We start from the raw sequence: 14,380 nt of genomic DNA, 5'->3' as shown, positions 1-14,380 counted from the left end.
TTGGATGATGTGGAATCTGCATGGATAGAGCTGCGGAACACCAAAGGGTAGAAAAAGCTAGTGGGAGCTGTGTACAGACCACCAAACAGTGCTAGTGAGGTTGGGGATGGCATCAAACAGTAAATTAGGAATGTGTGCAATAAAGGTACAGCAGTTATCATGGGTGACTTTAATCTACATGTAGATTGGGCTAACCAAACTGGTAGCAATAGGGTGGAGGAGGATTTCCTGGAGTGTATAAGGGATGGTTTTCTGGACCAATCTGTCGAGGAACCAACTGGAGAGCAGGCCACCTTAGACAGGGTCTTGTGTAATGAGAGAGGATTAATTAGCAATCAGGTCATGCGAGGCCCCTCGGGGAAGAGTGACCATAATATGGTAGAATTCTTCATTAAGATGGAGAGTGACACAGATAATTCAGAGACTAGGGTCCTGAACTTAAAGAAAGGTAACTTCAACGGTATGAGACGTGAATTGGCTAGGATAGACTGGCGAATGATACTTAAAGGGTTGACAGTGGATAGGCAATGGCAGACATTTAAAGATCACATGGATGAACTTCAACAATTGTACATCCCTGTCTGGCATAAAAATAAAATGGGGAAGGTGGCTCAACCGTTGCTAACAAGGGAAATTAGGGATAGTGTTAAATCAAAGGAAGAGGCAGATAAATTGGCCAGAAAAAGCAGCAAACCTGAGGACTGGGAGAAATCTAGAATTCAGCAGAGGAAGACAAAGGGTTTAATTAAGAGTGGGAAAATAGAGTATGAGAGTAAGCTTGCTGGGAACATAAAAATGGACTGCAAAAGCTTCTACAGATATGTGAAGAGAAAACGATTAGTGAAGACAAATGTAGGTCTCTTGCAGTCAGAATCAAGTGAATTTATAATGGGGAACAAATAAATGGCAGACCAATTGAACAAATACTTTGGTTCTGTCTTCACGAAGGAAGACACAAATAACCTTCCGGAAATACTGGAGGACCGAGGGTCTAGCGAGAAGGAGGAACTGAAGAAAATCCTTATTAGTCAGGAAACTGTGTTTGGGAAATTGATGGGATTGAAGGCCGATAACTCCTAAGGCCTGATAGTCTGCATTCCAGAGTACTTAAAGAAGTGGCCCTAGAAATAGTGGACACATTGGTGATCATTTTCCAATATTCGATAGACTCTGGATCAGTTCCTATGGATTGGAGGGTAGCTAATGTAACACCACTTTTTAAAAAAGGAGGGAGAGAGAAAACAGGGAATTATAGACCGGTTAGCCTGATATTGGTAGTGGAGAAAATATTGGAATCAATTATTAAAGACGTAATAGCGCATTTGGAAAGCAGTGACATGATCAGTCCATGTCAGCATGGATTTATGAAAGGAAAATCATGCTTGACAAATCTTCTAGAATTTTTTGAGGATGTAACTAGTAGAGTGGACAAGGGAGAACCAGTGGATGTGGTGTATTTGGATTTCAAAAGGCTTTTGACAAGGTCCCACACAAGAGACTAGTGTTACAGCACATGGTATTGGGGGTAATGTATTGATGTGGATAGAGAACTGGTGGGCAGACAGGAAGCAGAGAGTGGGTATAAACGGGTCCTTTTCAGAATGGCAGGTAGTGACTAGTGTTGCACCACCAGGTTCAGTGCTAGGCCCCCAGCTATTTACAATATACATTAATGATTTGGACAAAGGAATTGAATGTGAGCTGTGAGGAGGATGCTCAGAGGCTGCAGTGGAAAGGTTTGGTGAGTGGGCAAATGCATAACAGATGTAGTATAATATGGATAAATGTGAGGTTATCCACTTTGGTGGAAAAAACAGGGAGGCAGACTATTATCTGAATAGTGACAGATTAGGAAAAGGGGAGGTCCAACGAGATCTGGATGTCAGGGTTCATCAATCATTGAAAGTTGGCATGCAGGTACAGCAGGCGGTAAAGAAGGCAAATGGCATGTTGGCCTTCGTAGCAAGAGGATTTGAGTATCAGAGCAGGGATGTCTTGCTGCAACTGTACAGGTCCTTGGTGAGGCCACACCTTGAATATTGTGTGCAGTTTTGGTCTCCTAATCTGAGGAAGGACATTTTTGCTATTGAGGGAGTGCATCGAAGATTCATCAGACTGATTCCCGGGATTGCAGGACTGACATATGAAGAAAGACTGGATCAACTAGGCTTATATTGACTAGAATTTAGATGAATGAGAGGGGATCTCATGGAAACATATAAAATTCTGATGAGATTGGACAGATTAGATGCAGGACGAATGTTCCCAATGTTGGGGAAGTCCAGAACCAGGGGTCACAGTCTAAAGATAAGGGGTAAGCCATTTAGGACTGAGATGAGGAGAAATTTCTTCACTCGGAGTGTTGTGAACCTGTGGAATTCTCTACCACAGAAAGTTGTTGAGGCCAGTTCATTGGATATATTCAAAAGGGAGTTAGATGTGGCTGTTACGGCTAAAGGGATCAAGGGATATGGAGAGAAAGCAGGAATGGGGTACTGAAGTTGCATGATCAGCTATGATCATATTGAATGGTGGTGCAGGCACGAAGGGCCGAATGGCCTACTCCTGCACCTATTTTCTATGTTTCTAAGTTTCTATAATCTGGACACAGGCTTGCCAGTATTGCATCACAACAATAACATGGAAATACATTTTAGAAGGAGAAAGAAAGACATTTTTAAAAGTTGAACAGCTCACTTTTATCATTTCATGCAACTAGTTACACACGGGTACAGTAAGTCAGAATAGACATCAGAAGAAGAGGAACTGAAGGTTTAGTGACAACTTTTTGCACTAAACTATTGGTTGCCTTTATTGAACTAATCACTAAGTAGTATTCAAACTTTTTGTATGAAATATAAAGCTTATTTTCTCTTGGCAAGCAACCATGTTTTCAATAACAGAACTGTGATTTTCCTCTATAGCGCATATTTTTCACCTTCACCACTTGTGGGATACAAAAGAACATAAGAAATAGGAGAAGCTCTAGGCCATTTGATCCCTCGAGCCAGCTTTGGCATTCAATAAGATCATGGTTGATCTGATCTTGGCTTCAACTCCACTTCCTTGCCCGCTCCCCATAACCCTTGATTCCCTTAACATTCAAAAATCTGTCTATCTCCACTTTAAATATATTCAATGTCCCAGCCTCCACACCTCTCTGGGGTAGAGAATTCCACAGATTCATGACCCTCTGAGAGAAGAAATTCCTCCTCATCTCCGTTTTAAATGGGCGACCCCTTATTCTGAAACTATGCCCCGTAGTTCTAGATTCCCCCATGAGGAGAAACATCCGCCCTGTATCTACTCTATCAAGCCCCCTCATAATCTTATGTTTCAATAAGATCACCTTTCATTCTCTAAATTCCAATGAGCATAGGCCCAACCTGTTCAAACTTTCTTCATAAGACAATCCCTCCAACACAGGAATCAACCTCGTGAACTTTCTGATGACAGCTTCCAAAGCAAGTATATTGTTCCTTAAATAAGGAGACCAAAACGGTATGCAGTACTCAAGGCTCAAGGTGTGGTCTTACCAATACCCTGTACAGTTGCAGCAGGAGGTCCCTACTTTTCTACTCTGTCCCCCTTGCAATAAAGGCCAACATTCCATTTGCCTTCCTAATTACTTGCTGTAACTGCATGCTAACATTTGTGTTTCATGTACATTGACCCCAGATCCCTCTGTACCGCAGGATTTTGTAATCTCTCTTTATTTAAAATTTGCTTTTTTATTTTTCCTCCCAAAATGGATAACCTCACATTTTCCCACATTATCCTCCATCTGCCAAATTTTTGCCCACTCACTTAATCTATCTATATCCCTTTGTAGGTTCTTTCTGTACTCCTCACAACTTGCTTTCCCAACTATCTTTGTATCATCAACAAATTTGGTTACATTACACTCGGTCCCTTCATCCAAGTTGTTTATATATATTGTAAATAGTTGAGGCTCCAGCACTGATCCCTGTGGCACCCCACTAGTTACAGTTTGCCAACCTGAAAATGTCCCATTTATTCTGACTCTCTGTTTTCTGTTAGTTAGCTGAATGTATTATAATTTTCTAAATGTCCTGCTATTACTTCCTTAATAATGGACTCCAGCATTTTCCCATTGACAGAAGCTAGGCTATCTGGTCTATAGTTTCCTGCTTTCTGTCTCTTTTCTTTCTTAAAGAGGGGCATTATATTTATGGTTTTCCAGTCCACTGGGACCTCTCCAGAATCCAGGGAATTTTGGTAGATTACAACTAAAGCATCCACTAGCTCTGCAGCCACTTCTTTTAAGACCCTAGGATGCAGGCCATCACGTCCAGTATAATAATAAAAAGGAATGGCGCCATCTTGGCTGTGTGTCTGTGTGTTATTATGTCATAAGGAAGATACCACATTTGCGATGAAGAATGGGATAATCGGATTCCTTCGCTGAAATTTTTGTTCGTGGATGATTCCAGCCAAACAACAGAGAAACTAGAGATGTCCTCTTTTTGCAGAACAGCTAAGCATCCAAGGTAAATTACAAGCATATGTGGCTGAACTGCCAGAGTTCAGATCGCCACACCTATGGGAATAATAGGGTGTTTGGGTGCATTTCAACATGACCGACAGACTTTCAGAGCATATGTGGAGCGGCTAGAAATGTTTTTCACCGCAAATTTTATCATCGAAGTCCCCGATGATGAAAACCATAATCGGGTGGTTTTAGAAAGATAACTGACTTTTTTCCTGACTGAAGTTAGAACAGCACTACAGTCCTGAGCTCCTGGAAATTGCTGAAAGTTATCGTTTTGGAATACGAGATCAGTTAATTAATAAAAGTATCAGTGAGTACGTTGCAGCATTAAAGAAACAGAAAACAGAGAGTCAGGATAAATGGGACATTCACTGTCATTTCGGAAACTTTCAGGACCGAGAATTATGTGACCGCTTTTTTTGTGGGATGAAAAATGAAGTGCTCATAAGAAAGTTGTTGACAACCGCTAACTTGACTTTTGATTTAGCTTGTCAGACAGCTAAGTAAATGGATATGGCCTACCAACATTCCTGAGAATTTTGCACCATTTCCTGTCGTCAGACAACCGAGGTGAAGCACCTGCAGTTTAAAAGAAAAAGGCGGTTGGGCCCCAAGGCTTCAACAACTGGCAATGGTAACAGAGCATTGAAGTCATGCTATCGGTGCCTGGGACAACACATTGCTCAAAGTCGTCCATATGTAAAGGCAGAGTGCTTTTTCTGCAGGAAACCTGAGCATCTTGTGAAGGCATGCCGACTGAAGAGTAAACCAACTTTCAAGACTATAAGTAGAAATCCCCAGAGATTACACATCATGGAAGAAAAGCAACAGGATGATGAGATTTTGGAGATAAACATCATCAGGAGCACAAAGGTTTCTCACAGCAATTTGTGAATTATCGTCATCCAAGTAGGCACTGGTGCATCAATGAGTGTAGTACCGGAATTTCTATGGGCTAGAATTTCCATTGGCTTACCACCCGGTTTCTGGGCGGTATTGGCCAGCATGGGCGATAACCAGGTGAGTGAGAAATTCCCCACCTGAGTTACGCTGGCGGTTTCGAGGTACCGCTAGGGAGCAGACCACCGGCGTGTATGGTCCTCAGATCGTCCTGCCGCGATATTTGGCTCAGCGGTGACCCGTAGGTAAGTATGAAAAAAAACGCCTACGAGGATCAGTGGAGCTGAATGGTAGGTGAGTAGTTCTCCAACAATAAGGTAAGTAATTGGTTTTTTACTCATTTTTTAAAAATACTGTTAAGATGATTTAGGTTAAAGGGGTCTTGATATTGTTTCAATGATTTTTTATGTTCTGTTTTTTGAAAAAATATTTAGTGTTTTTCTGCTCCGAGCAGCCCGCAGCCTTGGGGTAAATGTTTGGAGATGTTTTTATTTATCGCCCATTTTCTTTAGGAACTGCCCAATCGACCTTAAATTTCACTTTTTCACCGAAAATCGGGGCGGATTTTTTTATTTTTGGGGGGTAATATTTTGTTGGCGATAATCTTGGGAACCTTGTCAGTATTTCGGGTGGCAATCGGGCGCTGGCGGGTTGTTTGGAAATTCTAGTCCATAATCTCGACAAATTGCGTGATTTCCCATTGGAGAAATCCAAGGTAGAGCTGTGAGGCTACTCAGGAGAGCAAATTCCTGTGGTCACTCGTATTACCATACTAGTGAAATACAAGGATCAATTTCAGAGCTTGCCTCTCTTAGTGGTGGCAGGAGACAAGCCTGCCTTAAATTGGTTGGGATCATTGAACCTGGATGGGAATGAGATTTTTTGTGTTGAAATGAGATTTGCATCGCAGGATTAGTAATCAAGAAGTATCTGAAGGTGTTATGCAAAACAGGCAGTCCGATCCAAGGTTTCAAGGCACGTGTTAGGGTACAGAAGAACTCTAGACCAGCTTGCTGCAAGCCACGTCCCGTACCATACGCACTCAAGGAGAGAGTTGAGCAAGAACGCAAAGGCTATAGACTGAGAACAATGGGGCTAAAATTCCAGTCGGAGGCTTCCTCCGACCCGAAAAAAATCTACAAATCCAACTATTGGTCCCGGAAAAACATACGATCCCGGTCGGAGGCCTAGATTCACTGCGCAGCGCATGGGGACCTGTCTTCAATGTACGTAAGTCCAAAATAGAGTCACATGGGCCTGGACAACCAATCACGATGCAATATTCTCATTGTTAATAATGGGAACTCCATTTCTCTGAGTTCCCATTACTATCAATGAGAAAAAACCCCAAAACACCCAAACATGATATAATAAATAAATAACACAGCTCACATATTTAAAATTAATTGAAATTAAAGTTAGTTAAATGTTTTAGAAAAAATATTTTTTTGGAATTTTTTTAATGTGTTTTAATACGGTTTAAAATGAACTTACCTTAATAGACATGGTTTTTAAACATAAAAATGTGTTTTAATTTAATTTTTATATGTTTTTAAATGCTTATGCTCGTAAAAGTATGCTCTGCAGCTGCTTTCACCAGGCATAACAGTTTGAAAGACATTCGCTGGGCATGCATTGGGCAAATAGCCCAATCTCACCTGTGCGAATGGCCTTCCTGTGGGAATGCGGAGGATCTGTCAAGACAAATGTTCACAGATCGGAAAAGTCGACGTCAGTACATTATCCCCAATACCATGTGCTTTAATTTTGCACACTAATCTCTTGTGTGGGACCTTGTCAAAAGCCTTTTGAAAGTCCAAATACACCACATCCACTGGTTCTCCCTTGTCCACTCTACGAGTTACATCCTCAAAAAAGTCCAGGAGATTTGTCAAGCATGATTTCCTTTTCATAAATCCATGCTGACTTGGACCGACTTTGTCACTGCTTTCCAAATGCACTGCTATTTCATCTTTAATAATTGATTCCAACATTTTCCCCACTACTGATGTTAGGCTAACCAATTGATAGTTACCCATTTTCTCTCTCCCTCATTTTTTAAAAAGTGGTTTTACATTAGCTACTCTCCAGTCCATAGGAACTGATCCAGAGTCGATAGACTGTTGGAAAATGATCACTAATGCATCCACTATTTCTAGGGCCACTTTCTTAAGTACTCTGGGATGCAGACTATCAGGCCCCGGGGATTTATCGGCTTTCAATCCCATCAATTTCCCTAACACAATTTCCCACCTAATAAGGATTTCCTTCAGTTCCTCCTTCTCACTACACATTCGGTCTCCTAGTATTTCTGGAAGTTTATTTGTGTCTTCTTTCGTGAAGACAGAACCAAAGTATTTGATCAACTGGTCCTCCATTTCTTTGTTCTCCATTATAAATTCACCTGAATCTGACTGCAAGGGACCTTCATTTGTCTTCACTAATCTTTTTCTCTTCACATATCTATAGAAGCTTTTGCAGTCAGTTTTTATGTTCCCAGCAAGCTTCTTCTCATACTCTATTTTCCCCTTCCTAATTCAACCCTTTGCCTCCTCTACTGAATTCTAAATTTCTCCCAGTCCTCAGGTTTGCTGCTTTTTCTGGCCAATTTATATGCCTCTTCCTTGTATTTAACAATATCCTTAATTTCCCTTATTAGCCACAGTTGAGCCATCATCCCCATTTTATTTTTACTCCAGACAGGGATGTACAATTGTTGAAGTTCATCCATGTGATCTTTAATTGTTTGCCATTGCCTATCCGCTGTCAACCTTTTAAGTATCATTCGGCAGTCTATTCTAGCCAATTCACATCTCATACCATCGAAGTTACCTGTCCTTAAGTTCAGGACCCTAGTCTTTGAATTAACACTGTCACTCTACATCTTAATATATAATTCTACCATATTATGGTCACTCTTACTCAAGAGGCCTCGCACAAAAAAATTGCTAATTAGTCCTTTCTCATTACACATCACCCAGTCTAGGATGACCAGCCCTCTAGTTGGTTCCTCGACATATTGGTCTAGAAATCCAGCCCCAATACACTCCAGGAAATTCTCCTCCATCCTATTGCTACCAGTTTGGTTAGCCCAATCAATGGCCCCAAGTTTCCACACGCAGCAAAAAAGGCGCCCCTCCGAGCTGGGCGCCCGTTTTTCGCGCCGAAAACGGCGCCTGAAAAAAAACGCGCTATTCTCGAGCGCTTTGCAGCTCGATGGCTGCTTGGCGCGGCGCACAGGGGGCGGAGCCTACCACTCGCGCCGATTTTGTAAGTAGGAGGGGGCGGGTACAATTTAAATAAGTTTTTTTCGTGCCAGCAACCCTGCGCGTACGCGTTGGAGCGTTCGTGCACGCGCAGTCTGAAGAAAACATTGGCACTCGGCCATTTTAAAAAGCGCTGCAGAAAAAGTGAAAATTTGTTTATTGAACCCTTGCAAAGGCTTGCAATTTAATTTTCTTGATACTTCTGTGTGTGAGGGTGAGGGAGTGCATTCTGTAATTAAAGATAGACTGTGATAAATGGGACACATGCACTTGCTTGAGACGATTCAAATTCTTTGTAGCAGTTCAATTTTTAACATTTTTTAATAAAACCACATTGCCCTTCCATGATCAGCACTGAGGCTTCTTGCAGCTTTCTCCCCCTGCCGTCCGTTGGGCCCGACGGCAAACCGCTGCCTGAAAGACCTGCCTGAAGCACTTTCACACAGGTAGGAACATGGTTTATTTAATCTTTTCTTTGCTTATAAATTTTTATTCAGGTTGGATTTATTTGTATAATATTTGTACAAGTATAACTAAGGATTTATTGTAGAATTTAATGACTTCCCTTCCCCCCCTCCCCCCCCCCACCTCGTTCCCGACGCCTAATTTGTAACCTGCGCCTGATTTGTTAATGTGTAGACAAGGTTTTTTCAAGCCTACAAAAATCTTCACTTGCTCCATTCTAAGTTGGTTTGGAGTACGTTTTCACTGTGGAAACTTTCAAATCAGGCCTCAGTGGCCGGACACGCCCCCTTTTGAAAAAAAAATTCTGTTCAAAAGTGAAACTGTTCTACCTGACTAGAACTGCAGAAAACTTAAATGTGGAGAATTGCGATTTTTAAGATACTCCGTTCTCCACCAGTTGCTCCTGAAAATCAGGAGCAAATCATGTGGAAACTTGGGGCCTATATGTAGATTAAAGTTGCCCATGATAACTGCTGTACCTTTATTGCACGCATCCCTAATGTCTTATTTGAAGCTATCCCCAACCTCACTACTACTGTTTGGTGGTCTGTACACAACTTCCACAACTCCTACTAATTTCAGCAACAAACAGGCAAATCCATAGTAACATATTGAATGAAGTGCTCAAACGGCTAGAGAAGCACAGAGTACGAGTGATTGCTCGCAAGTGTGAGTTATTTCAAAACTCAGTGGAGTACTTTGGGCACAGAGTAGAAAAGATTGTTTACATCCAACCAAGGGAAAGCTGGATGCAATTAGAAATGCACCCACTCCCAAGAATGTCACTGAACTTCGATCATTTTGGGGTCTTTTGAACTATCATGGAATGTTCTTACCAAAGTTTGCTACAGTGTTACATCCACTGAATGAGCTGTTGAAAAAACAGGTCCGGTGGTAGTGATCAGAAGACTGCGACGGAGCATTCAAAGGAGTGTAAAAGCCAGTTTGTAGAGAGCACCATGTTAGTTCTCTATGACATATTTAAGGAGATCAAGCTAGCATGTGACGCCTCTCCGTATCGAGTCGGGGCAGTGATCTCTCTTGTACTACATCGTGGGGAGGAGAGACCAATTGCTTTTGCTCCATGCAGTCTCAGTGCTAGTGAGCGTAATTATGCGCAAATCGAAAGGGAAGCTTTGGCAAATTTTCTAATTACTTATCATAATACTCCTTATACAACTACTGGTAGAATACCAGCAGAGTTGTATCTCAAACAACAGCCACGAACCAGATTCTTGTTGTTAAAACCAAATTTGGCACAGTCCATAGAAGAGAAACAGTTAGGACAGAAAGAGAAGCATGATAGAGGTAGGGCCCGAATTTGATGAAGGCCTCCAAAGCACCGCCGATAGCCGCCAAGGACCCTGACGATTCTTTGGGCAGGGTTTTCATCAGCAAGGTCCCTCGAATGTCGGCGGGCAGCAAAGCAGCGACATACGCCACCAAGCTGGGCGTGACGCAGCGGGAGCTCTCATTCTTGGCAACAAATGCGCTTGCCGCCCAAGTACCGCCGAGGATGGAATCGGGCTCACGGAGGGCCGAACACCTAAAGATCCATCATCATCATCATAGGCAGTCCCTTGAATCGAGCATGACTTGCTTCCACGTCAAAAAGTTCACAGATGTTTCAATGAAGAACCTAAAATTCCAGGTCCAAACTAAGACTTGAAGGGTGGAAGAAGCCTGTGCTTGGATTTTTTTTTTAATGTGTGGTGACTGTTGCACATGAGCCACCACATGGGCTGGACAGAGCTAGATCTTGGTCCAGTACCAAGGATTAACCAAGACTAACTGGAGAACTGCTCTGCTGCATGGACCTAGTGCGCACACATATCGCAGTGTGGGCTGGCCCGTGCTGCCCCTGGGACCTCGCCTTTTCTGGGCCTCGAACTCACGCCTCTCCTGGGCCCCGATCACGTCTCTCTACAATCTCTCGCCGCTCCTTCGCCCCGACCTTGCCGCTCACGCAGTACCTGCCCACGCTCCAATCACCAACCTGGACCTTGATGACGACCCTTTTCACTGCCGTTGCTGTCCTGCTCCAGCATGTGCTGCTCCTTCTGCTCCCTGGCCTGCTCCAATGGTGCTCGCAGGCTGGGGGCCGCGCAGACTGTTGCGCTAGTCCGCCACACTGCTCCTTCCGCTCCCCGGCCTGCTCCAATGGTGCTCGCAGGCCGGGGGCTGCGCTGAGCTAGGCCGCCACGCTGCTCCTTATAAACAGCATTAAAAAAAACAGCTGATGACCTTCAGGGGACCCCATACAGGTAAGTTCCTGTAAATAAATACATTTTTAAAATGTCGCTAACCTGTTTTCCCCCATCTTCACAGATACCGTTGAGGACAGAGCAGCCTCCATGCAGCGGTCCACCGCCGTCCTGCCGCCAATTCCAGCCACATGAATATGGCATCTCGGCAGTCGGGAATCTACTTAACGTGCATCGGCCATCCACTGACAATGGTGTGCGCGTCCCAGAGGCTCTCCCCTCCCGCCCACTCCAGGCCACGTCAAAAGTGGCACTGGACGGTTTGAGCAGAAGAATGTCAGTGGCAGTGGGGGGTAAGTTCATCAATTTCAGCCCTGTAGAGTAAGAGAAAGAAGCGTGAAATTACATCAGAAGGTTAGAGTGAAGAACCATCACCATAAATGGTTAAAGTGGTTGCCAGGAAGAGTTGTAAAGATATGTAGTCCTTGAACATATTTGGTCAAGATGTTGGATCATGGACAGGTTTGGTTTGTTCACATTGATCATATTTTACATAAAGATTTGGAAGAAATTGAAAGTTGGAATGATTCTATTATTTCTGACTCATCAGATAGTCTTATTACAAGTACAGTACCAGTAGCAAATCCTACAGGAGATGTACTAGAAGCAAGTCCAAGAGAAAGTCAGAATTTAAGTCTGTGTCCGAGTCAGGCAGACAAACAGTCTGAAGTTGTAAAGAGTTAACATGTAGATCAAGGGCATTCCTTGGAGGAAAACTTTTCTCGGGATCAGACTAAATTGATTCTAAGTTCGACACTGTGTTTGGAAGGTTCTGTTCGAGAGCAAAGGTATCCTCGTGAAACAGAAAACTAGAGTTAAGTTTGATTTGCAAATATGGCAAGATAAGTCCATAGCTTTTGCTATAGGAACATAGAAACATAGAAAATAGGTGGGGGAGTAGGCCATTCTGCCCTTCGAGCCTGCACCACCATTCAATATGATCCTGCTTTCTCTCCATATCCCTTGATTCATTTAGCCATAAGGGCCACATCTAACTCCCTTTTGAATGGCTGCACCACCATTCAATATGATCCAGCTTTCTCTCCATATCCCTTGATTCCTTTAGCCGTAAGAGCCACATCTAACTCCCTTTTGAATATATCTAACGAACTGGCCTCAACAACTTTCTGTGGTAGAGAATTCCACAGGTTCACCACTCTCTGGGTGAAGAAGTTTCTCCTCATCTCGGTCCTAAATGGCTTACCCCTTATCCTTAGACTGTGACCCCTGGTTCTGGACTTCCCCAACATCGGGAGCATTCTTCCTGCATCTAATCTGTCCAATCCCGTCAGAATTTTACATGTTTCTATGAGATCCCCTCTCATTCATCTAAATTCCAGTGAATATAAGCCTAGTTGATCCAGTCTTTCTTCATATGTCAGTCCTACCATCCCGGGAATCAGTCTGATGAACCTTTGCTGCACTCTCTCAATAGCAAGAATATCCTTCCTCAGATTAGGAGACCAAAACTGTACACAATATTCAAGGTGTGACCTCACCAAGGCCCTGTACAACTGGACTAAGACCTCGCTGCTCCTATACTCAAATCCTCTCGCTATGAAGGCCAACATGCCATTTACCTTCTTCACTGCTTGCTGTATCTGCATGCCAAATTTCAATGACTGATGTACCATGACACCCAGGTCTCATTGCACCTCCCCTTTTCCTAATCTGTAATTATTTAGGTAATATTCTGCCTTCTAGTTGACCCAATCTCTCCTCATATGACAGTTATGTATAACCATGCAAGTTATGTATGATGATTGTTTGTTATAATTACTCATTCATTAAGGAGCAAGAAGTGTAAAATATAGCTTCACTTAGTGGACTACTACTCCACCTAGTGGACTACTGTGGTAATGCAGCCATTGCTGTTTACAATAATAAAAATAAATGGAGCCATCTTGGAGTCTGTGTGTGTTATGATGTCGTAAGGAAGATGTCACACTTTTTTCTCGTGATCGTGATTGTTTTAAGATTCCCCCTCCCTATGGCCCCTTGATTAATTATTATTGGAATGCTTTCAGTGTCTTCTACCGTAAAGACCAATACAAAATATTTGTTCAAATCCCTGTTTCCCATTATTAATTCCCCAGTCTCATCCTCTCAGGGACGAATGTTTATTTTAGCTACGTTCTTCCTTTTTATATACCTCTGGAAGCTCTTACTGTCTGTTTTTTATTTATTGCTGGTTTATTCTCGATCTTCTCTTCATTATTTTTTAGTCAGCCTTTGCTAGTTTCTAAAAATGTCCCAATTCGCTGGCCTACCACTAATCTTCGCAACATTGTATGCCTTTGTTTTCAATTTGGTACCATCCTTTACTTCCTTAGTTAGGCATGGATGGTCCATCCTTCTCTTCGAGTCTTTCTTTCTCACTGGAATATATCTTTGCTGTGAGTTATGAAATATATCCTTATCTACCATCTTACCCTTTAATCTATTTTACCAGTCCACTTTAGCCAACTCTGCCTTCATACCTTTGTATTTGCCTTTATTTAAGTTCAGGACATGAGCTTGAGATCCAAGTTTCTCACCCTCAAACTGAATTTGAAATTCTAACATGCTATAATCACTCTTCCGTAGAAGAGCCTTTACTATGAGATTATTAATTAATCCCATTTCACTACATATTACCAATCTAAAATAGCCTGCCCTCTGGTTGGTTCCACAATATATTCTTATCACAAACCATCCCGAATACACTCTATGAACACTTCCTCCTGGCTACCTTTGCCAATTTGATTTGTCCAATCTCTATGAAGATTAAAATTGCCCATGATTATTGCAGTACCTTTCTTACAAGCCTCCATTATTTCTTAATTTATACTCTGTCCTAGAGTTTAGTTACTGTTATGGGGCCTATAGACTACTCCCACCAGTGACTTATTTCCCTTATTAGTTCTTACCTCCACCCAAACTGATTCTACATCTTGATCTTCTGTGCCAATATAATTTCTCACCACTACACT

The sequence above is a fragment of the Pristiophorus japonicus genome, chromosome 2 (genome assembly GCF_044704955.1).
Source record: "Pristiophorus japonicus isolate sPriJap1 chromosome 2, sPriJap1.hap1, whole genome shotgun sequence".
Lineage (NCBI taxonomy): Eukaryota > Metazoa > Chordata > Chondrichthyes > Pristiophoridae > Pristiophorus > Pristiophorus japonicus.
Note: the sequence above shows the minus strand (reverse complement) of the source record.